The sequence below is a fragment of the Saimiri boliviensis genome, chromosome 1, assembly GCF_048565385.1.
Source record: "Saimiri boliviensis isolate mSaiBol1 chromosome 1, mSaiBol1.pri, whole genome shotgun sequence".
Taxonomy (NCBI): Eukaryota; Metazoa; Chordata; class Mammalia; order Primates; family Cebidae; genus Saimiri; species Saimiri boliviensis.
The window spans coordinates 128,543,536-128,571,148 of record NC_133449.1 but is presented as its reverse complement, the minus strand read 5'-3'; the positions used below and the strand labels follow the sequence as shown (position 1 = coordinate 128,571,148).

The 27,613-nt window shown below is 49.8% G+C and overlaps 1 protein-coding gene across 3 annotated transcripts in view; it reads left to right on the top strand.

Annotated features, from left to right (window-relative positions):
• The first annotated feature begins 969 nt into the window (after positions 1 to 969).
• Positions 970 to 27,613, top strand: part of CRACDL (CRACD like) — a 145,431-nt gene continuing 118,787 nt past the window's right edge. For 2 of the 3 annotated variants that reach the window (XM_074403949.1, XM_039462929.2), the window contains exon 1: positions 970 to 1,045. The gene's annotated coding sequence lies outside the window, so the exon portion shown is untranslated. Of the gene's footprint in view, positions 1,046 to 24,367; positions 26,674 to 27,613 lie in introns of those variants that run through there. The other variant, XM_074403963.1, reaches the window with a different exon arrangement.

The window sequence follows — 27,613 nt, the reverse complement described above, 5'->3', positions numbered from 1 at the left end:
GTCTTTACAAGAAAAAGGATTTTTTTAAAGAAGAAAGAAAGAAAAAAATAAAAAAAGATAGGCAAGCGCAGCTGAGACTGCACCAGCAGCCTTTCTTCCCACACTCGCCGGTGTTGCAACCATGAATCACCTCCAGACGGGGCGGCAGCTTCCCTAATTAGCCTGGAGACGCTCCGGACCCACACGGTTATAAATCAACAACAACAAACTTTTACTTTTATTCAAAGGCACACTTCCTTCCCCCTGCGCCCACGCCTGCCGCTGGCCACCGACTTCGAGGGCTGGTCTGGAGGTGACTGGAATCCCGGGTGCTTCTCCGCCGACGCGCGCGGGTGCCCTGGGCCAGTCCCGGACTGACTCGCGGACCGCTCGGGGTCTCCGGTGCCCCACGGCTAGTCCGGAGCCCCTACAAGGCCGCCGCACTGACAGGCCGAGGCGGGTCGGGGAGCTGCGCTGGCTGTGGAGGGGGCGCGCACCCCGATCACCCTTCTCGCACCCCGATCGCCCTTCTCGCACCCCGATCTCCCTTCGGGCACCCCGATCGCCCTCCCCGCACCCCAATCGCCCTCCCCGTACCCCGACCGCCCTCCCGCAGGGCCGCCGAGGCCCGGGCGGCGCCTGCACCCCCCCACCCCTCCCAGAGGTCTCTGCCCTCCTCTGCCCGGCGGGCGGTGGAGGCGGCGCTGGGAGCGGCGCGCCGCGGGGGAGGTGCGCGCGGCGGCAGGCGAGGGAGCGGAGCGGCGTCCGCCCCCGCCGAGCCGAGCGAAGCCGGCGCGCCAGCAGCTGGGAGCTGGGAGCTGGGAGCTGGTAGCGCGCCGGGCGCAGGGCCGGGCCGGCCGCGGGAGGGTCGTGTCCGCGGCTGTGTCCCGCACTCCGGCCGCAGACCTGGGCTTTCTGGAGGCGGCGCGGCCACCTGCTGCGTCGCCGCAGCTTCGGGCGAGGGCCAGGCGCGCTCCCCGGCGGGAGCAGCCCCGGCTCGCCGCACCCCACGGAAGGTGCCCTTCTCTGCGCGTCTCGCCGAGCCCGGGCCACGCTCCTGTGCCAGGTACCTGGAGGGGTTTGAAATCGCGTGGCTCAAGGCAGGCGTGGGTCGAAGACCCGGCGTCGCGGGGGCACAGGGCGGGGGTGGCGCGGGCCGGGACTGGGGGGCGAGGGCAGAGACCGTGCGGCCAGGGGACCCTCGGATCGGGAGGGGTGCCACCCCGCTGCCGCCGTCCTGGGCAGCTCCTGGGGCCAAGGGAGAGCCGGATGCGCTCCTGCAAGTGCCCAAAGTTTCCCTTTGCTTACTTTGCTGGACTCAACTTTCCATTCTGAGGCAAAACCAGCAGTTTACGCGCCAGGAAAATAAAAGAGGAAGGAGAGAAGGTCCTGCTCGGTTTAAATTATTAGCATACGAGGTCTTTATGTCCACTGTCTCCACAGGCCGTTGGACGGGAAAGGAGTGGACACATTCACGAACTGCTGGTTTATTTAACAGGTTTTAGGCTGTGATTACACACCACCTGGGAGGGTTTCTAGAGCTGATCTAAGAAACGTTCAATTTTTAATCAACAAATATTTGTTGAACAGAAGCCTCATCACAGGCAGGGCTTTGGCAAGTTCACATGTGATCAGAGCGTAATAGTCACTTGCTTTTGAAATGCAAGTCAGAAGCAGTGCGGCTTGCCCTGTGCCTTTGACTCATGTAGGTGCAAGCCGCCTGCAGGCACCAGGTCCTCCTGACAGTTTTGAGCCAGGAAATCCCAGTGAAAGATAGGCAGCTGTGTTACCCCTTGAAAGCCACTCACACCATCCCAAATTGGTCTTAAAGTATCTTACTCCGTTATTTGAGCCTGCAGGCCTCCTTCATTTGCATATACCACAGACTAGAATCTGGGTAGACCCCTGGTATTTTCCCTGGAGTTCAGTCCCACGGTGCACACCGGGAATGATGGAACACCGTGGTCATCCTAAGAGCCTATTGAGGTTATAAAATTGTGAGGAGAAAGATCCAGAGACAGTGTCCTGTGGTGACATCAGGCATCCCTGCTTTGGAGCTGGTGGAAAAGGTTGAGCTGGGCCGTTTCTGGACTCTGCCGCCATGCTGTGCCATCTTGGAGCCTGAGGCAAGAGGAAAAATTAGGAACACTGATCCTGCCTTTATTTAAAAGTGTGAGATTTTGTTCATTGTGGATTTTTGTATGCGTTTTGCTGTTTTAAAATATTGTATTAAGGCGTTAATTTATCCGACTGCGTTTTTGGTACCCCCTTAAATTTTGTGTCTGTGGTGAGTACCTCGCTTGCCTCACCCTAATTCTGGACCTGCTCTGCGAGTCAACTTCTTAACCTCTAAGCATCTAGTTCCTCATTTATAAAATAAAGCGTACTGTCCATGGATGCGGCGCGGCTCAGCTACTGCCTAGGATCAGGCATATGGGGCACACTCACAGGCGGCTGTCCTACTGGAGTCACCGCTCTGCTTGGCCCTCTTGAGCTACTTAAGATGAATCTTGACCAATCTCAGTGCACCGTTCAGGGAAATGAGAGCAGTGATAGTCCTATGGTCTGAATGTTTGTGTCCCGCCCTAAAATTCATATGTTGATTCCTGACCCTCAAAGTGATGGTCTTAAGAGGTGAGGCCTTTGGGAAGTCATAGGTCATGAATGGGTTTGGTGCCCTTATAAAAGAATCACTAGGCACTTACTCGTCCCTTCCACCATGTAAGGACACTGCGAGAAGGCACCTTCTATGAGGAATGGGCCCCTACCAGACACACAACCTGCCAATGCCTTGATCTTGGACTTCCAAACTCCAGTACTGTGAGAAGTAAATATCTGTTGTCTATGAGCCACCAGGTTTATGGTATTTTGTTATAACAGCTGAAATGGATCAGCTGGCCAGCTCTCTAGGATGCTCTCAGGGTTAAATGGGAGAATAGATGTGAAGGTGCCAGGGCCCCAGGAGAGTGGGTTTTCTGTGATGGCCTGGTGGGCCTGGATTTGACTTAGTGACCTTGCAGCCACTGGCTCTTCCCCTGCAGGATGGCCCTGTGCCTTGTCATGGCAGATGCTTGTTGTGCATATAAATACTGCTTGTGTTGCAGGTGGACTCCCTGGGTGGAAACCTGCTCAGGGTTTATTGTGGAGGGTGCAAAATTTTGTGTTAAGTGAGCATGATTTTACTGTCCCCAAAAAAGTCCCTTGGTTCCCTTTTCAGTATACTCAGTTCCCAGAGCATGGTTTTATTTTTCTGGAGCCTAGTTCAATGATATTATTTCAGTCACTATCTAGCTTACAGGTAGCTTGGTCCCTGGAGAGTTGGCCTCTCAGTCTCTCCAGGTTACTCCTCGTGGGCTCCTTTTTGCCACAGGTCACCCCTGGGCACCAGGAGAGGGTGGTAGTTCAATCAGAGCTTCAGGGCAGTGACCCTGGCTGATTGTCTGGATCTGGTCCTCTTGCCATTCCCCGGGGAGTCCCGTTCCCCTCCGCAGGGAGTCTCCTCCTCACGTTTCCATTACTGTCCAGCTGGTGTCCCTGGGGTGAGCCACAGTTGGGGACCAGGCTCCTGCATTGGCCCAGAGGTCCCCACACTCTGAGGTCTCTTCTGGGCCTCTACTGGCCACCTGAGAGCTTGCCCAGGTTGCGTGGAGCTGTGCTGGGCCTCCATACCCAGTGTTCTGAGCTCTCCCTTCCAAGAGTTCCCACAGGAAGCAGAACAGGAACCCCTGACACTTCCCAGACCCATTCTGCTCCACCCCTGCTCCTCCAGGGGAGGTGCACAGCCATAGGTCTTCCATCCCAGTCCCAGAGGGCATTTTTCTACCTGTGGGGCAGTGCTGTTTCTTATGTTCTGTCTCCTCTCCTCTGGACATCATGGCCTTGGCGAGCGCTCTAGGCTCCAGCTTCCAGGTTTTGCCCTTGATATGTAAAAGGAAATTTAAAATATTTCTGTATTCACCACTCTCCTGGGTTAAGTGTGCTAGGCCTTTTGCGACCTGAAAAAGACTGGGAGAGCCTTCGGGGCTGCTGGAGGCTTCATTCGGGCCTGGGAGAATGCAAGGAAGGAGTAGCTGGTGGCATTATGGGGGGTGGGACTGGGGATATTGAATGGGCTTACACAGCTTGGTCCACTGTCATGGGGATCAGCGTCTTCCAAACCACCGTCCCTATTTATGCTGCTGTCGCCTCATCACAGCATCCCCCAGTGTGCTTGGCACTCACTACCAGCTGCGGGAGAAAGGCGGAAAGGTCCGAGTCATAATTGCTTCTTCTAGAGAATAAAATGAGCCCTTGTCAAGCCTGCGCCTACAAGCCTGAGCCCTGGGTTTAGTTCACACTCGATTCACACTGGATTTGGAAGAGGAGATAATCAGGGGAAGCTTCCTGGAGGAAGTGAGACTTAAAGTAACAACTCGGCCAAACGGATGTGAGATGAAAGAAAACCACCTCTGAAAAAGAAACAAGCTGGCCTGGCCTGGTGCTTGCATGCCCACCTGTGGCTTGACGCTGGCTGGTGTCGCTGATCTCGTCCGTTGTCTAGATACATGCAAACACTGGTACTGTTGGTATCATCTGTAGGTAGGACAGCAGAGGCAGCCAGCATTCAATATCCTTTTATTTTCCTCAAACTGAATGGAAATCAGGAGAGTCCTCATCAAATCCTGCTCTTCCTTGATTTCTGTGTTTGGAAAATAATTTCAAATTTTTAGGTCAGATTAAGGGTCCTTAAGACACATTTATGATTTTAAGAAATTACCTTGAAGTTCTTTCCGTTTCTTTTAATGTGGTCTAACCCATAATCATGAACCAAATGGATAATGAACAAGAGATGTCTGTCGGAGCCCAGTGAATTTAGCAGTGAAATGACGGGAAATGATAAGACAGGTGTGTGATATTACAGGGCACCCCCTTAGCAGCATCAGCCCCCAGCTTTGCACAGGCTCAGACACCATTCTGGAGGAGATTGCTGGTAGGAAGGATTCTCAAACATTTTTCTTATGATCTGGGGATCTATGAGAGGAAATTATGAAAGATAGTTTTGAAAAGAGTGGATGGAAAGGTATTTATCTGCTCAGGCCTCCTCCTGGCTGCGAAGTGTGGGGCTGATTTTTAACTGTGTGTGTAGTTGAAGAACTTCCAGAAATATTTGCCTCTACCTCTCAGGTCCATACACCAGTCTCTCGATGGTTTCTGCCCTCAAATTCTCTTGTCTGTGGGAGGCAGCAGAGCCATTAGCTGCAGGGTGTGCAGTTCCCAAGAAACTACTCTGGAAACACTGCCCCATATGTGGGAGGGGAAAATGTCAGGAAAGTTGCTTTCTTAAAGCAGGTGGTCCAGTCAAGGTCGGGGGAGTAGGGGTCTGGTGTCTTTTTTGTTGTTGTTGTTTGTTTTGTTTTGTTTTTGTTTTTTGAGATGGAGTTTCGCTCTTGTCACCCAGGCTGGAGTGCAGCGGTGCGATCTCAGCTCACTGCAACCTCTGCCTCCTGGATTCAAGAGATTCTCTTGCCTCAGCATCCTGAGTAGCTGGGATTACAGGTGCCTGTCACCATGCCCAGCTAATTTTTGTATTTTTAGTAGAGACAAGGTTCTCCATGTTAGCCAGGCTGGTCTCGAACTCCTGACCTCAAGTGATCCACCCACCTTGGCCTCCCAAAGTGCTGGGATTACAGGTGTGAGCCACCGAGCCCAGCCCAGGCTCTGGTTTCTGCTGTGTCACTTAGAACTCTTGCAACCTCAGTCACCCCTTAGATGGGGCGGAGTGTGGTTAACACACACACACACACACACACACACACACGAGCATTACGTGAGGTGCTATGTGACAAACATAGAAAATGCTTCATAAATTATTTGTAGGTGGTCTCTCATTTCTTGTAAGAAGGTGAAAGGGCATTCATTATAATTCCCAATTAGGACCTCCACTGGTAACCTTCCCTAAAGCAATAAAGGGTCCTTCCACATCTGAGATCGGATGGCATTTAAGGAAAATGAGCATAACTGCCATACACAGTGCTCCAGAGTACAGCTGCTGGTAGAAGCTGTCATGTGGGCAACAACCTTGGTGCACTTTAGAACACACAGGGAGACATGAGGGGACAGAAGAGGGGTGAGGATAGAGATGGGGTAGGTGATGTAGGTCGGAGAGGGTGGGGACAGAGATGCAGCAGAAAACACAGGACAGAGGGTGGGGACGGAGATGGGGTAGGGGACACGGGACATAAGGTGGGGACAGAGATGGGGTAGGGGACACGGGACAGAGGGTGAGGATGAAGATGGGGTAGGGGACACGGGACAGAAGGTGAGGATGAAGATGGGGTAGGGACCACAGGACAGAGGGTAGGGACGGAGATGGGGTAGGGGACACAGGACAGAGGGTGAGGATGGAGATGGGGTAGGGGACACGGGACAGAGGGTGGGGATGGAGATGGGGTAGGGGACATGGGACAGAGGGTGGGGATGGGGATGGGGTAGGGGACATGGGACAGAGGGTGGGGACAGATATTCAGTAGCTGCAAAGCATCTTGGTGTCCCATCTTGTTCTGCAGCATCTACCTTCCCCACCAATGTGTGGGGAGAAAGACCTGACTTGAAGCACTTGTATGGGGGCCACAGATGGGAGGTGCCCTGGGCTAAGACACACACCCCTGTCCTATTGGAGAGACACAAGGATGGTTCTGCCCTGCCGTGTCTGGGCTTACCAGTGAATGTGTTGAACAGGCTTGGATTCAGAGAACCAGAATCACCAGTGGGAAAGCGAATTTTGAGTGAATATCAGATTCCTCTGGGTACTGGTCCGGTGCACAGGAATGCATTGTGGTATCGAGCACCTTTTCCATGGGTCTTTGCTGCCGGGCTGCCTTGGGTCCATCTGGCATCTCATGAATATTAGGTGTCGGAGCTCCCATCCCCTCCTCTGTTTGTTACTTACCTGCTTTACTTACTATTTACCTCTACTTGGCATATCCTCTGAGATTCACCCATTGCATTTGTTGTTTTTTTCTTCAGAATTGAATGTTTCCAAACAATTTAACAAAAGCCCCTTATAGAAGACATTAAACTTGTCTCTCAGAATGGGTTTTGAGATTGGGCATATTTTTGTGAAGCCATCATCCCATCCAAATGGGAGAGCCTGCCATGCCTGGGGCGTTCTCGGATCAGGTGTGGGTCTGTAGAGGTTCGTGAAGCTTTGCTTACACCCACTTCAGGTCCACAGACACTGAACTGTGTGCTCAGGGATGGTTTCTGCCCCTAGCTCCTCAGGACAGAGATGTGACCAGGGAGGCGGCTCACCCCTCTCACTGTAGATGCTGCTTGGAGTCTGGGGGGGTGGGGGCTGGGCTACTCCCTGAGCTCTCGGTCTGATTACAGATCTTCGACTACACACATCTGCAGGAGACAGGTAAGGGAGCAGGTGCGCTGGGCAGGGGGGCCACACTGGGTCCGAGGACGTCGGCCCAGACCATGGCTCTCGGGCTCTCTCCCTTTTCTGCAGGTGACATGGAAAATGCCGCAACCACTCTGAAGCCCCATCTCCACTCTGTACCTGCTTTCTAACCTGGGTTTACGCTCAGTCCTGCTCCAGAGTTTCTATGATCTTGCTTTAATACCTTAATTTTTGACCTTTCTTCCCAAGGAGGGGTACCAAGAACTTTTTTGCGGATCTTTTCTGCCTGGAAGATTTGTGACTTAGAATCTGCAGCACTAGCTTGGCCGGTGTAGGTGAGGATGGAGAAGAAAAGGGGTGTTTTAGGGGGGTCAGACCCACTCCCTTGAGGTCTGAGTCACATGGCCACACCTCTCCATGGGGCTGGGTGATTCAGTCTCTCTGAGCTGTGATCATTTCTACAGGAACTGGATTCCATATAGTTTTGGATGGTTGCTGGGTGTCAGCTACATGCTCCATTGGAATCACATCCTGAAATTATGACGTGTTAGTGCTTCCTGTATGCTCTCTGGTTGAACATGGCATTTCCGTAGACAAACACAGCATTTTGAAGGTTGGAGTCACTTGCTTTGTGAGGCTTGGTCAGTGCTATCTTGTTCCCTTCACAACCTTTGTGAGCCAAGTTGAGGTGTGCACGGGGCCTATGTGGACCACATTCTAGAACAGAAATGACTGGGTGCATTTCATGGGCCCTGGGGCATCCTAAAAGGGGCCCTTAGTAGGGAAGGAAGCCCTGTAGACAGGACATGGCCAGGCTATCCAACAAGGAGGGTCCAGCAGGTAGCACAGAGAAGGCTGGTCAGCTGTCTGGGGCTCCCACCGGACTTGAGATTTGCCTCACCTCGGTCAGGCTGCTCTTTGGCCACTGTGTTACGTGGCCTGAGGCCAGGTGCTGCAGTAACTGTCTCCACCATCAAGCCTGGGGGCGGAACAGGAGCAGATCTCCAACAATATTTGAAACATAGCCTTCTGAACTTCTGTCTGTGTTATACTGACTAAACATACGTATGTATATGCACAAAAGTACATATTTTTCCAGAATAGGTAATGTCTGTATTGTTCTGTGAGAGGCCTTTTCCTTTTTTGAGATGGGCTCTTGCTTTGTCACCCAGTATGGAATGCAGTAGGGCGATTTCTACTCACTGCAACCTCTGCCTCTTGGGTTCAAGAGATTCTTCTGCATCAGCCTCTAAAGTAGCTGGGATTACAGGCATGTACCACCACACCTGGCTATTTTTTTGTTTGTTTGTTTAGCAGAGACAGGGTTTCTTTCACCATATTGGCCAGGCTGGTCTTGAACTCCTGACCTCAAGTGATCTGCCCACCTCAGCCTCCCAAAATGCTGGGATTACAGGCATGAGCCACCACACCTGGCCATGAGCTGCCTTTTCAAAATGAATGGTATGAGTTGAGCCTCTTTTCCACAGTATCAGATCATTAGATATTCTTCCCCTGCATCCATTCTCAGGGCTGCAAGGAATTCCATTGTAGAGATAGGTTCCAGTTACCTCCCCAAGCCCTCTTTGTGGTGAATGTTTCATTACGTCGTTTTCAACCTTTTGCCATTTAGTTGCACAACAATATACATCCTTGTCTGTTTGTCATTTAAAATTGTGATGTTTTGTGCATCACGGGTTTTCGTATTTTTTTGCGTGTTTGTCTGATCGGTGCCTTTGACGTACTGTCTCCTAAGTAGATTTCCTGTGTATTCCAGACTCCTCCTTTGATATGTCCTGCCTGAAATAATTTTTTTTCACACCAAGTTTTTTTCCCCAAGAGATGAATCTTTACCCAGATTTCCTGAATCTTGGTTGGCAGCATCTGTGTTACTCAGGATTCACTCTCATTTGCTAAGGCAGAAGAGGATTTAGTGCAGGGAATTCAGGACCCACAGAATTGTTGCAAGCTTGGGCCTCGGCGAATGTGCAGGAACCACTGCAGAGTGACATTCAGAGCTGCCACCTCCCCTGCCCTCCAGCTCCTGCCTCCAGCATGGCCAGGGGTCACTGGTGGGTCTAGGCCACATACTTCCCACTGTCCACTTGCCCCTGGGAGGGTCCCACTGCTTTGCATTAGTGGAGTCTCCGAAGATGCTCTGTGACCTCCCCTTACGCCCACAGGAAACCAGATACTTCCCTAGTGGGGCCTCTTGACTTGAGCCCCGAAACCTCCCTGCTGTCTCTTGAAAGTAAGATTGGACGCTTCTCAGCCTGAGTCTCAAGGCAGGTTGGAGAAACAAGGGGAAGCCACACACAAATAGTTCCTGCAGATTTACCTTGCATCCAAACCAGGTACTTTAATCCCTGGAGACCCGCCCTAGCTGAGAGGGTGGGTGGGTTGTGAGGGGCTGTCTGGTGAGTCTCTCTGGACATTGGAGAACCTTTGCTGCCTCTGCCCCTTTCCCGGCCGTGTTGAGTCAATGCCGAGCAACCCTTCGCTGCAGGCGTGAGTAGGAGGCAGGAATTAACCCACTGCTAAGTTAATAGCCAATGTTTTTTCATGAGTCATAATTGATTCGCATTCAGTTGATGAACAACATTTCCCTTTGCCTCTTCAAACAGGCCTTTGTGCATAATTACTGTGAATTCAGATGTCTGTAGAGTTCCAAGCTGCCCCTGCGAGTGGTCTGTGTTCAGGGAGAACATTGCTGAGGAAAGGTTCCAGGAGGCACGCTGTCTTTAGCAACCTCAAGGGCAGCTGGGGGCCTGTGGAGGGTTGGAGACCATGGGGGCAGCTACTGGCCTCATGGTGCACGCTCTTGGGAGCCAGCAGTAAGTGTCACCCCCTCCGAGATGAACTGTTTAAAATGGCCTGGTGCTCTCCCCCTGCAAGCTCCCAGGAGAATGGTGGGAGGGGTAGGAAGAAGCCTCCCAGCTCCCTCTAAGCCGAGGTGGAGTGAGGCAGCCTTCCCCATTCTAATCCTGGGATGGTACAGTGGCTCATGCTTCTAGCCCAACCAGATAACCTATATTTTCTTTAAAAAGAGAAAATAATACTGATTTCACATGTACCAAATGAGTCACCTTAGGTTTCTATGGCAGCTTCTCTTTGTGAATTAAAAATAGGATTTGATTGATATGTAACAGCTGGTTTTCTTTAATTTTGAGGGGTAAGTGTTGATTGTGTATTATGAAGTAAATTGTAATAATTATTTTACCAGCTACAGAGGTTTTTCTTTCAAGTCTTCTAACCATATAAAATGAGACCTTAAGGTTATTTTTTTGTAGCCTATAAATACTGGATAATCTAGGCTGCCTAATGCATAACCCCTTCCTCCTGCCCACCCCATATTGCGAGTTAAAATAATGAATAAAGTGTGTGTGTGTGCATGTGTGTGCGTGCAAGTGTGTGTTGAGAAGAGGAACCCATTCCAGCTCAGAGATTCGATGCTGTTTTCAACCCGTCAGGCATTGCGCCTCATTTTGGGTAACTTCACCCTTATCATCTTATTTAATCCTTTCAGTCGCTCTGTGCTTCTTATAAGTAAGAAGATCCAGGCTTAGCAAAGGGAAGTCACTTTGCCGGGATTGCATAGCTGGTGAGCGAGAGCTGTGAGCCCGCTTCCCTCACGAGGCGCGCTCCCTGTGAACACAGCCTTTGTTCCTCTGGGTGAACCCCGACGCCCTTGCCCCTCTGCCCGTGCACGTGCTATGTGGTTGTTGGGTTCAATACTGTTGTGGCTATTCCACTGACACACAGCGGCTGTCATGATTGCTTCACTCCTCACCGTTTTTATCTCTACTTTGCAGAGGAGCAAACTGAGGCACAGACACGTGATGCAGGGTTTTGAACCCAGGGTTCTTTCCTTGTCACCTTGTTTTTAACCTGTCTTGAGCTGAGAACTTGAAAACAGTGTCAGGAAGTGTCCTGGTAAACCGCCCAGGGTTTCACTTAATGCAACTGAACACTCTTGGGCAAGTTTCTCCCCTAAGCAAGCGCAGGGCCTGGGGCTGAGCCTGGGCGAGGGAGGGGCCCTTCATTCCCTGGTCAACTCCTTCCTCCTCCTTGAAGTCCCACCTGGGCCTGGACCCTGGCTGGAGTCCAGACAAGAGCCTCTTCTTTCCTTCCTCCTTCCCTCTGTCTTCCCTCCTGCCTCTCCCCAGCTCCTACTGGCAGCTGAGAGCTGGGTGGGCCTGGGCCGCATCCCGGTGGGGCCCTGTGCTATTGAGGTGGCCTTGGGTTCACTTTTCCCCTCTGCACTCTTCAGGGTTGTGGCACCTGCCTCTTAGGGCTGCAGGGAGAAGGAAAGGCAAGCATTTGTGTGGAAATGGCAGATATGTTGTAACTGGTGTCCAAGAAAGTTGGAAACAACATTTTTATTATAATGAGACCTCATTCATAACCCCCCTTTTGGGGGTTTCAGGCATTCCTAGTTAAAATGGAATCAGATCTGCTGGGTGGAGGCGCTGGACAGGGTCCCTGGGTCTTGGGAGGTGGAAGAATAGGAGTGAGGAGGCGGGCCATGCCTTGGGGTGCCAGTCCTTGGGGGCATGCCCTGGGGGAGGCATGTTTTGTGGGGCCTACCTTGCTGGGCCCAGCATGAGCACGTAATGAGCCCTGGCTGTTAAGTCTTTCTTCACCTTCTGAAGGAGTAAACGTCAACTGGCTCCTGTCTGTGAGAATAAAAGCTGAGCCAAGAGAGATGGGAATGGCCCTGTGGTTGGCCGAAGAGGCAGTATTCCAAACATTATTAGGTACTTAAGGAATATGTTATAGTCTTATGTGTTACCCCACTAATTAAAAGCAGAAATGATTATCCCTGTTTTGAGGTGAAGAAACTAAAGTTCAGGGAGGTGAAAGTGACTTGCTTGTCCCCAGCCCAGGAGACCAAGGTGGGGCAGAGAGGGAGGTGGTCACTGAAGTCCCTAGGGAGTGGGCTGGGGTCCCGAGTGGCAGCTCCAGCCCAGGGTCTGCGAGGAGGATCCTGACTTGCACTTGGTCAGTGGTCATGCAGCACCAGAGTGGCTGCATCCAAGCCTTCTGGCTCCTGGGGTGAACCCGAGCGAACTGCTCGCCATTTGCCAGCATAATTAACTGAAGGAGCAGAGACTTCCCAAACATCATCTGTTCTTGTTTCTCCCCAATTCCTAAATAAACACTTCCATTGTAATAGCATGTTAATACTACAGCAGCTCTTTGCTCTTCTGATGGACATAGTCTGTTGTACAAACTTGTGGTTTAAGCTCTTCACTGCCAACTAAAGTGGAATTCCCATCAAATTCCCTCCATGGATCAATATTCAGGATGGTCTGCCATGGTATTTGCTTTTGTAAAGACTGGAAACTCCACTAAAGCCAGAGTTCCCAGTTTTTCTGCGTATGATGGTCCCTTTGTAATATTGAACAGTTTGAGAAAACTTTCATATGACAGCCACTATGTTTTCACAATCCATCAGTTGGGAAAATGCATATCAGCAAAAAGACAGACTGTGAATTTTGAGACTTGTCTAGGTGTCATATTTTATTAATTACATCAATATCTAACACATACTGAGAAAGAATAGCCCGTATAAGTATGTGACCTAGTATCGATTTCATTTCTACATAGTGCATGTACATTAGGAATTCACATATAAAATAAGTATCTGTGTTTGGATAATTAATATTCATAGCCTCCCAGAGAAGAAGTGGATATGGCAGACTATCCTTTTGCAATTTGCTTTTTCTTCCTCGGTTCTTTGCTTGCAATTTAAGTAGGTTCCATTAGGGGGTGCCCTGGGACCACGGCGCTTCTGCAATTGATGAGGCTTTCACTCTAGCTATGAGACAAAGTACCTTTCCCCATAAATTTTTAAAAACAATGTGAATGAGCAGAATATGGCCTTAAAAAAAGGTAACCAAACATAATCACAATTGTGATTTTTAAAATATTTAAATATTTATTTATTTATTTATTTTGTGGAGACGGAGTCTCGCTCTGTTGCCCAGGCTAGAATGCAGTGGCGCAATCTTGGCTCACCGCATCCTCTGCCTCCCAGGTTCAAGCAATTTTCCTGACTCAGCCTCCCAAGTAGCTAGAACTACAGGCACGCGCCACCACGCCGAGCTACTTTTTTGTGTTTTAGTAGAGACGGGGTTTCACTGTGTTGCCCAGGCTGGTCTGGAACACCTGAGCTCAGGTAATCCACCCACCTTGGCCTCCAAAGTGCTAGGATTACAGGCATGAGCCATTGTACCCAGCCTACAAGTTTAAAAGATGTAGTAGGCGCAGATAACTAAACTCTCTAGTGAATTGCTGCTCAGTTTTGTCGGATTCTGGATTTCATTTCTTCTTAGCTTCCAGGCATTAAAAGCAACCATAAACATCAGCTATTACTTCACTTCCAAAGGGAGTGGAGCATCATAGCCCGATAGAGCTTTTAGCATTAGAAATATACAAGTTGTTTTGTCTGCTCAGGGATCATGAGACACACCAGACCCTTCTCTCCTCTCTGGCCCCTCACAGGAAACTCTTGGACCCTTGCAGACATTTCCTTCCCTCCGGGGCCCAGTCTTGCGGCGGACCTTGGCCTAGACTCCCCTGTGAGAGAGAGTTAGGTGTCAAGCTGATTGGAGCTGCATGGGGTCATAGGCAGCTCGTGGTGGCTCTGGGCCAGCTGGAGGCACAGTACCAAGGGCCCATCATAGTTTGAGAGGCCTGTGAAAGTGTTTTAATTTCTTTATTCAGAAGAAAAACAGTGAGCTGTGATGCCTTCTTTAAAAAGAGAGAGAGAGAGAATGAAATAAAAGAAGAAGAAAAACATGAACTTTAGGTCAAAGAAAATGCTTTAATATATAATATTAATATATTCACCTTTGTACTGACACAATCAAAAAATATACTTTTGTAATTTTTTTTTTTTTTTTGAGACAGAATCTCTATCGCCCAGGCTGGAGTACAGTGGCGTGATCTCAGGACACTGTAACCTCTGTCTCCCGAGTTCAAGCAATTCTCCTGCCTCAGCCTCCCAAGTAGCTGGGACTACAGGCGTGCACCACGATGTCCAGCTAATTTTTGTATTTTTAGTAGAGACGAGGTTTCACCTTGTTGGCCAGGATGGTCTCGATCTCTTGACCTTGTGATCTGCCTGCCTCAGCTCCCCAAAGTGCTGGGATTACAGATGTGAGCCACCACACCCAGCCTATAATTTTTTTTTTTTTTTTTTTTTTTTGATGGAGCAAGGGGCACAGGAGGGCAAGCATGCCTGGGAGCCTGAGAAAGTAATAATGTGGCCCTGGGTAGGAGTGGGATCCAGGGTCTCCATGACCTGGGGAACTGCCTGAGCAGTCACAGAGGTGGGCGTGACTCAGTGCAGGAGGGGCTGGCTGGTGAGTTAGCATAGCAGTGCAGGGGTACAGGAGGAGCTGCATGTTGCCGAGAGACCCCGCCTCAGACAGAGCCTGTTCTGTGCAACAAGCAGCCCTGGCTTCTGAGCACATCCGGGACCAAGTGCTCAGGGGCCTCAGCTTTAAGGATTACCAAGAGACGGATATGTGGGAATTTCAGGAACTTTGGAGTTTTAGCTAAGCTAGAAAAAGGGAAGGATTTCTCAAATGTGGGAGACTGGAGTTGGTCCTAGACCCGGCCTGGTCACTTGGGGATGAGATATTTTTGACTGCGTTTCCTCATCTGTAAATGGGAGCAAGAATTCACCCAGGTTCGCTGAGGGAGCACCATAGTACATGTCAAGAGCCTTCCGAGGCCAAGGCCTGCCTCCCGGCACTGCTGAATGTTGGCTTCCCCTCCTTTGCCTGTCTGCATTGCATTATTCAAGGAAAGCCAGGGAGGTGGAGGTGCGCTCACCTGGGCCACAGACTGACCCGGTATCAGCACTACTTGTGGCTGCCCTGCCGTGCCCTGCCAGACTGACTCAGGAACAAGCTTTGCAGGTGTATCTGCTCTGTGACTGGGGCTGAGAACTTAGCCTTTGCCTGAGCATGTCGAGCCATAGTCAGGCAGACTTGATTTCCAAAACAGAGCTCCCACCTTCCCAAGGGAGAGAGGACCCAAGACCTTGTCAGGAAGGTTCTGGGAGTGAAGGCTGGGCAGGGCTGGCATGCACCCCCATCCGCTCTGCAGAGGCATAAATGCTCCTTTGTCCTCAGCCCCCCGTCTTCCTGGAGTACTTCTTCCTTTTGGCTCAGGGAGTGAGCAGGGAGGAGCCAGTTCTCCACTCCTGAGATTTCTTGGATCCAGTTTGTCAACATGCATTTGCTGCAGCTGTGGGCACAGCGCTGTGATTTGAGGTAGGATGACTTAGGGTGGGCTGTGCTTTCACAGCATCACCTAATAGGGGACACAGACATGTGGGTGATTCTTATCACAAAGTCGATTAAAATAAGCGCTACTGTGCAAGATGCATTTCCAGTGGGGATTCGTGCATTTGGATTGTGGAGGTAGCGCTGGAGAGGATCTAGAAGAGTGAGACCCATTTCTACAGACAGGGAAGCACAGGGAGGCTTTTCCAGCTGGGAGAGAGGTCCAGCATGCATACGTGTGCTGTGTCTGATGGGACTGGATGGGTGCTGGAGGGCTGAAGGGGATAGAGGAGTTTCAAAGTAAGCTGCAGTCAGACTAGGGAGGTCCTTGGTCTTTCAGGAAAGTGCTGGCACCCCTTAGTGGTGACAGCCCTGTGTGCCTGTGGGATGACCGCTCAGTGAAGGCTTTGGAACCAGCTGTGCCCTGTTTGGGAAAGCTGCAGAGATAGTGCCTACACATGAGAAGTGTGCACAGCATAGTCCTCTGCCTACAAGAAGGTCAGGAGATGTGACAGGTGAGTAATTCCACTTATGACAGAATCAAAGATGGAATACCCAGGAACGATACTCTTGGGAATACAATCCGTCTAATGAAATCGTACCAGGGACACAAAAGAGCAGTTGTAAGATGGAGAGGTTTAGCATGTTCCAGAGATGGGAGATCAATATCTTACATATTTCAGTTGTTTACAAATTAACTTATGGATTTAATGCAACCCCTAGCTGGAATCTGGATGGATAACCTACCAGATATTAAAACATATTAAAACACATATTGTAGGCCAGACACAGTGGCTCACACCTGTAGTCCCAACAATTTGGGAGGCCGAGGCAGGAGGATTGCTTGAGGCCAGGAATTCAAGACAAGCTTGAGCAACAGAGAATGACCCCATCTCTATAAAAACTTTTTAAAAAATTAGCCAGATGTGGTGGTGCACACCTGCAGTCTGAGCTACTCAGGAGGCTGAAGTGGGGAGGATCCCTTAAGCCCAGGACGTCAAGGCTGCAGTGAGCTGTGATCGCACCACTGCACTCCAGGTCTCAAAAATTTGAGACCCTGTCTCAAAAAATTTGTAAATTTATAATAATTTAAACAGTTCAATATTGGGATGGAAATAGACAACATGCCCATGGAACAGACTAGAAAGACTAGAATACAGAAGTTAATACATCTGGTTAATATTTAACCATTTCAGAAATCATCAAGCCCCTTGATCATAGCAAACCTCCAAATATATTCCATGTGGATTAAAATTTAAATATAAAAATGAAATCATTGAAGTACTAAAAATAATTTAGGTAAGGAAGTAGTTAAGGAATGAGAAACATCTTTCTACACATGATACCAGAGCAGAATAAGATGTCTGCAACATAAATGATTACTTTATTATATAAACAACTCTAATAATGGATATGAACAATTCATTGTGAATGAATTTCTTAATAAGATAGTGGGTGAAAGATAGGAATTAGTTTCATAAAAGGAAAAAGTTATCCTAAAATTAATATGGAGCTTAAATAGAACCTGAATTGCTAAAGCAATCCTAAGCAAAGAGAATAAAGCCAGAGGCATCACATTACCTGACATCAAACTATACTAAAAGGCTAAACAAAGTAACCAAAACAGCATGGCATTGGTATAAAAATGAACACCCCTTTCAATAAATGGTGCTGAGAAAATTGGAATGCCATATACAGGAGAATGAAACTGGAACCCCTATCTATCACCACATACAAAATCAATTCAAAATGGATTAAAGACTTAAATGTAAGACCCGAAACCTCAAAAATACTAGAAGAAAATCTATGGGAAACTCTCGATCTAGGCAAAGAATTAATGTCTAAGACCTCAGGCCAGGCGCAGTGCCTCACGCCTGTAGTCCCTGCACTTTGGGAGGCCGAGGTGGGTGAATCATGAGGTCAGGAGATCGAGACCATCCTGGCCAACATGGTGAAACCCCATCTCTTCTAAAAAAAACAAAAATTAGCTGGGCATAGTGGCATGTGCCTGTAATCCCAGCTATTTGAGAGGCTGAGGCAGGAGAACTGCTTGAACCCAGCAGGCGGAAGTTGCAGTGAGCCGAATCAGGCCGCTGCACTCCAGCCTGGCGACAGAGCTAGACTCCGTCTCAAAAACAACAAAAAAGGTCTCAAAAGTACATCCAACAAAAACAAAAATCGACAAATAGGACTTAAATGAAAAAGCTTCTGCATAGCAAAAGAAGTAACCAACAGAGAGAATAGACAACCTGAAGAATGGAAGAAAATCTTTACAAACTATGCATCCAATAGGGGACTAATATCCAGAATTTACTAGGAACTTAACAACTCAAGAAATAATCCCACTATTTGAAAAATAGACATTTTTTCAAAAAAAAAAAAAGACATACAAATGCCCCAGATGCATGTGAAAAAAATGCTCATCATCACTAATCATCAGAGAAATGTAAATTAAAAGCACAATGAGATATGATCTTACACCAGTCAGGATGACTATTATAAAAAAGACAAAAAATAACAGTTGGCATGGATGAGGAGAAAAGGGAACTCTTTTTTTCTTTTTTTTTTTTTTTAGCCAATGTCTCACTCTGTCACTCGGGCTGGAGTGCAGTGGTGTGATCTCAGCTCACTGCAACATCCACCTCCCAGATTCAAGCAATCCCAGCCTCCCAAGAAGAAGGAATTTCAGACATGCACCACCTGCCTGTCTAATTTTTCTATTAATAGTAGATTCAGGGTTTTGCCATGTTGTCCAGGCTGGTCTCAAACTCCTGAACCCAAGTGATCCACCCGCCTCGGCCTCCCAAAGTGCTGGGATTACAGGTGTGAGCCACCATGCCCAGCCACTTATACACTGTTGGTGGGAATGTAAATTAGTACAAACTGTATGGAAAACAGTAGGGAGATTTCTCAAAGAACTGAAAATAGAACTACCATTCGATTCAGTAATTCCATAATCCTAAAAATAGAACTACCATTCGATTCCTACTGGGTATTTACCCTAAGGAAAAGGAATCATCATTTCAAAATGATGATCTGCACTTGTATGTTTATTGCAGCACAGTTCACAATAGCAAAGATATGGAATCAGCCTAAGTGTCCATTAATGGATGCTTGGATAAAGAAAATGTGATCTGTATGCACAGTGGAATATTATTCAGCCATATGGAAGGATGAAAGCATATATTTTGCAGCAACATGGATGGAAATGGAGGCCATTATCTTAAGTGAAATAACTTAGACAAAATACCCCATGTTCTCACTTATAAGTGAGAGCAAAATAATGTGTATACATGACATAGAGTGTGGAATGATAGATGTTGATAACTGGGAAGGAGTAAGGAGTGAGAGTGGGATGAGAGATGAGAAATTACCTACTGGGTACAATGTACACTGGCTGATAGTTACACTAAAAGCCCTGACTTCATTACACATGTTCCTGCAACAAAACTGTGCTTGTACCCTTTAAATGCGCACACATTTTTTGAAAAGGAATTAGCTCACAACAGGAGGAATATGTGTCAGTGAATGTGAGAAAGTCAATCTTACATTAATCAAGTAGGTGCCTATTAAAGTAAGATGCTATTTTTTGCTATTAAGTTGACAAATCTTTGGTGTGCTTGCTTCTGTTTGTTTGTTTTTGTGAACGATGGTACTCAATGCATATGAAAGTGTTTGGCAAAGACTCTCGTATGCCTTGGGAGAGGAAGCTGCAAGCCTTCTGCCAAGCAGTTTGGCAGGATGTCTCAAAACCTTTAAAAGAAGTTCTCCCTTTATCCCAGGGATTCCACTTCTAGGAATTTATCCCAAGGAAACAATTAAATCAGCAGTCCAAAATTCCTATGCAAGGATGTTCATCACAATGTTATTTATAAAGGTAAAGATTCGGAAGGAGTTTGAACATACAATGATGGGGAATGAATCAGTCATCTGCCGGAGTGCAGTCAGGCCCTTAGGAACATTTCTGAAGGATGCTTAGTCACAAGGGAATGAGGGAACGTCATGATCTAAGGCTAAATGAAGAAGGCAGGAAGGATAGTGGGCCGAGCTGGAGGGAGAAGAGGGCCCATGGGGAAGAGGCGGGGGCCAGTGCCAAGACAGGAGACAGAAGGTGCAGGACGTGTCGGAGAGCAGGCCCAGCTTCATTTCATTCAGATTCCCTTTAGCAAATTCTAATTGAGCAGATACTGGGTGCAAACTCCTGTCATTTAGGCTCAGTTTAGCGAAGGAGATGGTTTGGGTGAACTATACCAAAGGAAGGGTGCTGACCCCGGGCAGGCTCTTGCTCAGGGCAACAGGCGGACACTCTGCCCTGTGTCCACGCCCCAACTCGGGGATTCACTCCTCTCCTGGCCTCTCACCCCTTCTCTGGGGAGCTGCTAGCTTCACTTCCTTTTCCCAGGGTGCATAGAACTTTTTAAATTAAAAAGAAGAAAAAATTTCAGGATAATAAAACTTAAAAAAAAAAAGAGATTGTATACTACATTTTAAAACTTGATATTTATATGTGGGAATAGGGAAACGACTGGAAGGAAACATCAAAATGTGATTTCTGGTCAGCTGTGATAGAATTATGGGAGATTTCATATCTTTCTGTATTTCTATAATCAGCATTTTAAAAAACAGCTTTATGAGATATCATTTATATATAATGTGCACACATTTAAAGTACACGGTTTCATACATCTTGATACCTGTATGTACCTGTGAAGCCAACACCACAGTCAAGATAGTGCACATGTCCATCGCCCCCAGAATTCCTCATGCACGTCCGTAATCCCTCCCCAGGTCCCCTGCAGGGAACCGCTGGTCCGCTCTCTATCCCTATTACTCAATTCACAGTGTTTCTGAGGACTTGGTTCAAATGGAATCGTGTGCTTTTTGGCTTCTTGCAGCCTGTGATTATTTTGTGATTCATCCATGTAGTTGTGTGTGTCAATGGTTTCTTCCTTCCTGTTGCTTCAAAGTATTCCGTTGTGTGGACATAGTATAGTTTTTCTAATCCAATGAATTACTTGATCATTAGGAAAGTCCCCCCTGTTTGTAAACATGCGCAGAGATTGGCTAGGGTCCTGGGAGTTTGGATCTGTGCCGTCTCTCCATCTATGGAAGTCTGGGGCAGTTCCTCAGGCCTGGCCCAGTGATCCTGAGGGCAGCGGCCCAGCCAGCCCAGTGGGCACTTGGGCTGTCATTCGCCAAACGCAAGGCTTGGTCACACCTTGAAACTCTCGAGCTGCCTAGAAAGATGCCCCCACGGTCAGAGCTTTGATTTGGTTGTCAGGAGATTTAGCGGTGGTCAGCAGATGTTCTAAAGAATTGCCTTTGTGGCTGGGCATGGTGGCTCATGCCTGTAATCCAAGCACTTTGGAGGCCAAGGCGAGCGGATCACCTGAGGTCAGGAGTTCAAGACCAGCCTGACCAACATGGTGAAACCCCGTCTTTCAAAAAAAAAAAAAAAAAGAAAAGAATTGCCTTTGTGCCTTGCCTCAGTGGGAGAGTTGGAGAAATCTTTGTTGAAAGAGCTTGATGTCTTATCCGAAATTGGTGTTGCCTGTGTTCCACATGTCACTTGTGTCCTTGCCTGCACCCACATGTGTCTGACAGCTCTTTTCCCCACCTCCAGCAGGCAGCCCACCCTCTCTGCAGAGTGATCCCCTCTTCGCCTGCCCAGGACAGTCCCCCCATCACCCTGTGGTTCTCGTCCTTCACCTGGCAGACCTCATGAAAGTCACCGTCCCTTTGTGATCTTGGTGACTTTCATGAGGTCTGTTTCTTGGATTAGCACAGATCCAGGCAGCTCCTCCAGGACCAGAGAGAGTCACGCTCCACCAATCCCTGGGCATCCCTGGTCCTGTAGTCCCATGGCATGCTCTTCGCCCTATGCCTTGACCCACTCAACTCTGGGGGTCCCAGGAGGTGCCTCCCACACACTCGGGAACAAGACTGCTATGATACCTGCTCTGGTTGGCTCCTGGCACTGCCACCAGGGCTGAAAGGGAGTCCTTAGCCGGTGCTGTTGTGTGTAGAAAGGGGGCAAGTGGGCGGCACCTCTCCAGCAGCCTGTGCTCGCTTGTTCCTGAGTCTGAGTCTCCTAAGGTCTTGCACATGATGTCCTTTTCTGCCTTCTCTTACCACTCCAAGCACAAGTTGGACCCAGCCCTGTCCTGGTGGACCTTCCTCATTTCATTAATTCTCTACCCTGAGCAGCCTTTGCCAACCCCCTCAAAACCATTCACACTGGCAGGGACCTGTGACTGTGAGCAGGGGCTGGCGTCAAGAGCCTGGATCTTCTAGACCCTGGGGACTCTGGATGGCACCTCTTTGCTCACTGGGACCCCTCCAACTGCACACAGCATCTCCCAGGGCTGGGCCCTGCTCTGGGAATAGCCTTCCCCTCCTTCTCCCTGTGGGTCCTGGGGTCCTGGGATGGCGCCGGATAATTGGCACAGGAGGAAGGGAGACTAGCTGCCCAGGGACTCCCCGTGGAAGAGTGCTGGTGGACCTGTACCCAGAGCCGCCCAGCCTCAGGCCTGTGTCCATGTCCCTCTGTTCAGCAGAGACACGGATGGAGGGAGGGGTCTGTTGGCAGGAGGGGCCTAGTTGTGGGGCCAGTGTGAAGCTCATGAGGTCACCAGCCAGCTCCCAGGAAGCAGGCGAGGGCTGGTGGGGGGCAGAGGACAGGGCTCCTCTCTGCCCTGAGCAAGCTACTGTTTGTAAAAAAGTCTCCCTTGAAGAGGATGGAAACTAACAGTAAGTCGTCCTGGCCCACGTCCAGCCGCGTAACCTTAGAGCCCCCCTCGGCGGGGACAGGACCCAACTTCTGTAACCTGATGGCCGGGTGGGGGCTGCAGGCTCTGCTGGAGGCCTCTGCAGGGCTCCTCCTCTTGCTGCCTCAGCCCCAACCTTGAGGGGAGGGCGGAGGGAGTGCAGAGGTAGGGTCCAGCCTGGGAAACAAGCCTGTGAGGAGATGGTGTTCCTTGGTATGAGGGCTTGGGGGCTGAGCCAGCAGGACCCTGCGGGTTGCTCAAGGGCCCCTCCCACGTCTGCAGTTACAGTCACCTCTGAAGTGAAGAACTTCACCAACACAGTCACCTGGGCCCTTGGGATTCCTGCCTTCTCCCCCTGCCTGGCTTCTGCCTTGGCTTCCTGGCTCCTGGGCATAAGGGGCATGGGCAGGCAGCCAGCCCCTGACTGGCCAGATGATGCTGAAAGCTGCACTACAGCGGTGGTTGCTCGGCCTGTCAACAAGGCACATGCAATGCGCATTCTGCGGGGAGGCAGCTGAGGCTTCGAGGCGTTCAGGACCTTCTGTCTTAGGCTAGGGATGTGCATGAAGCATAAACTGTGGAGCTGAGTCTGAAGCTGGCTGTATGTTCTCCCCGTCACATCCTACTGGGTTGCTGCAGGATCACCCGCCCTCTGCCAGGTGCTTTGCCAGGGCTCCCACATAGCTTAGCTGCTTGTATCCTGAAAACAACCCTGCAAGATAGGGATTGCCTGATTCTTCCTTCTAGTGACTGGGGAGGCTCAGAGCATGTAAGTCACTTGCACAATCATGTACATTTGTTAGGGCTTTCTACTCCTGAAGACCACGCTTTCCATGACTCCTCAGATGCCCAGACCTGCCTTTGGGTGGGAGGGGTGGTCCTGAGTGACTAAGGAACCCCTGGATGAGTCCATCGGCCTGGCCCTCTGCTTGCACCCGCCAGTCCTACCTCCTCCCAGGCAGCCCTGTGAGTCCTTCCCAGTCTGACCACGGTGCTTCTTGTGCCTGAGCCCTTCTCCACACTCCCCACAGGCTCCAGCCTTCTGCTCCCTGTTCCGCAAGCACTCCCTTACCACAGGCCTCACACCTGTGTCCTCTCTGCCCCGGGGACCTGCCCCTCGCCGGCTGACTGCCCACAGGCCACTGTGAGTAGCTTTGTCAGCTCTCTTCCCTTCCCCCACCCCAGGCAGAGGTGACTGTTCTCATGTGGCTTCCCTCTGGACAGCACTCTACACGCACTGCCTTTACAAGTGGGTTACGGACATGCCTGTCCGCCTCCTGCACAGACCGAGGATTCTCGAGGGTGGGGATGGCACCTTAGGTTCTGGTGCATTCAGAGGAAGAGAACATAGTAGGTCTTCAGGAAAAGGTTTTCAAATAAGATTGCATTGAACTTCTGGAGACAAATTATCTCCCTTCTTTTCTGATCAAATGCTTTTTATGTTTGAGAAATTTTACACATGCTGAAATAGGTCTCAGTGATAAAGAGTAACAGGTTTAATTTTTAATTCCAGGTTTTAACTCCATGATTGTGTGCTATGAGTATATGGCTGCATGTCTGAAGAGATTCACTGGGTTTAAAATGTAGGCTTAGCTCCTGCCACTATGATTTGATGAAAGCGGGTAGAGGTCTCAGATCCACCCCTGGATTCCACTTTCAAGCCCAGGGATGGACTCCTGGCCATTGACTGATGCCCAGTGGGTGCCTGGCAGGCTTCCTTCCCATCCCTGCTTCTGGGCGCCTCAGCTGTGAGTCAGAGCATGTGCAGCGTGGGCTTGTGCGGGTGGCAGGGAGCCCAGAATTAGCTCAGCTGCGTTTCAGCAAGGCTGCACCGGGGAGGGGGAGGCTGTGCCAGGCGGGGGTGAGAGGCAGCACCCTCAGCTGCGGTGGGGGTTGGCTTTCAGGAGCTGCCACAGACCTCAGGGCATCCATGGAAAGTCTGCTGTCAGCCAGGCACAAGCTTGATCATAGATGAGCAGAGTCAAAGTACCAGGCCTTGCAAAGTCACAGTTGGTGTGACCCCAGCATGCTGGAGACAAATGTGGGCCCTGAATGGGCATGGCCAGGTCATGCCTGGCGAGCGAGTGGCAGACAGGTGTGAGCATCATGGAGCTCACTGCTCACACCTATAGTGATGGCCGGCTCAGTGCCGGCACACCCAGGCAGAGCAAATACCAGACAGTGCATCGCATCCTGTCTGGCGTTCTTTTACTCTCTGCAAACTGCCTTTTTGTTAAAAGGCAGAGAATTGTTAGCACAGGTACTTTAATATATTGCAAAATGTTTTATTTGCCCTTGTGCCTTTCCTGCTCATTCTAAACTCTGGCACAGGTGAGCTGCCCAGGACACCAGTGATTGTCACCACGAGAAAACAGGGAAGCAGCACTTGTCACTCTCTGCTCATTAGGGCAAAATCCAAGGTGGACTTCCTGCCTGCCTCCCAGAGGTGGGGAAGGGCCGGGTACTTGTTCAGCACCAAATGAGTCAGCTAGATGGAACGGTAAAATATTTCATCACAAGCATGTCAGCATTGTTCTAGAAAAACACATCTTTAAAGGCTTTGGTATGCTGTATGGGCACACCACATTACCTTTGTGGTTTTCTCATAGCCATGCAAAACACATGTGGAGCAGGGGTTGGTGTGTTTGGGGTTTCCTTGGGTTTAATTTTGTGAGCACAGCAGCCTGAGAGGAAAATAAAGCACCCACAGGTTCTCCCAGCTTGGAGGCCTGGCCAGATGGTTTCTGTCCTGACCTGGCCTTGGTCACCAGCATTCGGGTTTGCAGGGCCAGGGCAGCCTGGCTGCAGAGCATTGCCAAGGGGCCACCCACCAACTCCTTCGATGGCTTTGGGAGCACACACTCCTGCAGGTGCTTCCCTTCCTGGCACTGGCACCCCTAACTGAGATCTGGTCCTTCTCTTTGATCTTTGGACATTGCGTGTTGGATGACACCTGGAGCATGAAGCAGGAAATTCTCATCTGTGAGAGTTTGAGAGCGGGGACCTTGCTGCCATCAGACTTGTCCATGCGGGGCCTGATGCAATGCATGGCACATGGAGGCTCCTTGCTAAGTGCTGTGGACTCCCACCCTGTCCCCATCTCTCTGCCAGTACCAGCCCCGGAGGCATTGTGCAAAGGGTCCCACAGATCTGGAGAAACCTTCCCACCAGTGTAGCTCCTGTTCTTTGCAAGGCCCGGCATGTACCCAGCAGTCTTGGTTGAGCTCTGTCCACTATAAGGGGGGCAGGGCCAGAATTCATATGCCCGTTTTCAGGATGAGATACCTGAGGCCCAGAAAGCAGAAGAGGGGTGTGCCTGTGGCGAGAACAGAAGCATGTGCATGGGGGTCTCCTGCCTCTCAGTTCACTACCTTGCCCAGGTGCCTGCTGCTCCCCTGAGGCTTGGCACTGTCCTGCCAGGACGTGCTGCTGACAAATTCTCAGCCTCCCTTTAAAAATAAAAGGTGTTTTAGATTTTTCTGATTCTCTGTGCCCAGCAAACTCATTGGAAGCTAAGCCCAGAACAGCCCCTCTTTTACTAAATAGTAATTCCCTGCAACCTTGAGCTCAACACCTTATTTACATCGCCTCATTTAATCCTCCTGTCATTTGTGAGAGTAGGCACCATTATCGGCTCCATTTTGCAGAAAAGGAAATGGGCCCTGTCAGGGCAGACCCTGGCCAAGGACACCAGCAGGTTAATGGAGTCAGGCCTGCCGAACTGCTGACTGCACCACCCACGGTCTGGTGGCAGGTGGGTGTGGAGGGAGGGGACACTCTGACTCAGACCCTCAAAGTCTGCTCCTTGTTTTGGAGAAACGGTTGTCATCGTGAGCAGAGCAGACTCTGGTTCTGGGGGATCGTCAAAACAGTGGCTGGGAAACAAGAAGCTTTCTTTCCTTCTTTCCTTTCTTTCTTTCTTTCTCTCTCTCTCTTTCTTTCTTTCCTCTTTCTTTTTCTTTTTTCTTTCTTCCTTTCAAGACAGAGGCTCGCTGCAACCTCTCCCTCCCAGGTTCAAGTGATTCTCCTCCCTCAGCCTCCCAAGTAGCTCGGATTATAGGCATGCACCACCATGCCCGGCTAATTTTTTGTGTTTTTAGTAGAGACAGGGTTTTACCTATTGGCCAGGCTGGTCTCGAACTCCTGGCCTCAGGTGATCCACCCTCCTCTGCTTTCCAAAATGCTGGGATTACAGGTATGAGCCACTACAACCAGCCTCAAGGAGCTTCTTAGACTATTTTCAGAGGTGAGTCCCAGCCCACAGCCCCCTTGGTAAGAGATCTCTGAAATTGGCTTCCTGCAGGTAGGAGCAGCTGGAGGAGGGGACAGAGCCAACCTTCTGAGGTGGGAAGTGATGCCAAGTTAGAGGGAAAGTGCAATGTGGGAGAGATGCATTACTGACAACTCATGATGTACTAATCTGGAGGGGAGGGAATCTGGGCAAAATGCAGCCATTTCCTGCTTCAGAATTAAGTTTCCCCTTTTTGAAAACAGACTAAGCCCTGATACCCATTCCTTTTGTGGTTGACTTCCATAGCCACCCCGCTGGCCCTCTGCCACTCTCACGGATGGGCTTTGTACCTTGGGACAGGCTCTATGAGTTTACAGGTGGCAGAGGAACAGGATTATCCTGCCTGAAAGGGAACCAGGGAAAAAAGCAAAGTGGCCAGGTGGCTTGGGGTGTGCTAACAGATGGAGCGTTTGGTGCCAGGCCCATTCCCTGGGGAGGCCGGCCGGTCTGGGCATCGGGTTTCAGTGGCCTTAGAGCAGGCTGGTCAGCAGCAAGAATGTGCTGGAGGGAGGAAATGCCATTTGCCAGGCCAGTGTTTGCTCGTGTCCTGCAGCCTGACAGCTCAATTTGTTTGCACTCGCAGATTTCCTGAGCAGTGGTTTGACGACGGTTGCTTGGGTCCAGATTACATGGAAACATTTAGAACCTCCCCTGGGATTGCATCCTTATCTAATAATCATAACTGCTTTCTCAGATGTAGGGGTTTTCCTGGACCTGCCCACACCTTCTTACAAGTTACAGCAGTTAGGTCGCAGTTGTTACAAGTAAACCAGAAGCAAGTTGAACCAAAATAAAGAAAGCAATTTGATGAACAAATAAGTTCCCCTTGAGAAGCACAGGGAATCGAATGCAAATACCATAAGGGACAATTAAGAATCTGCTGTTGCTATCTAGG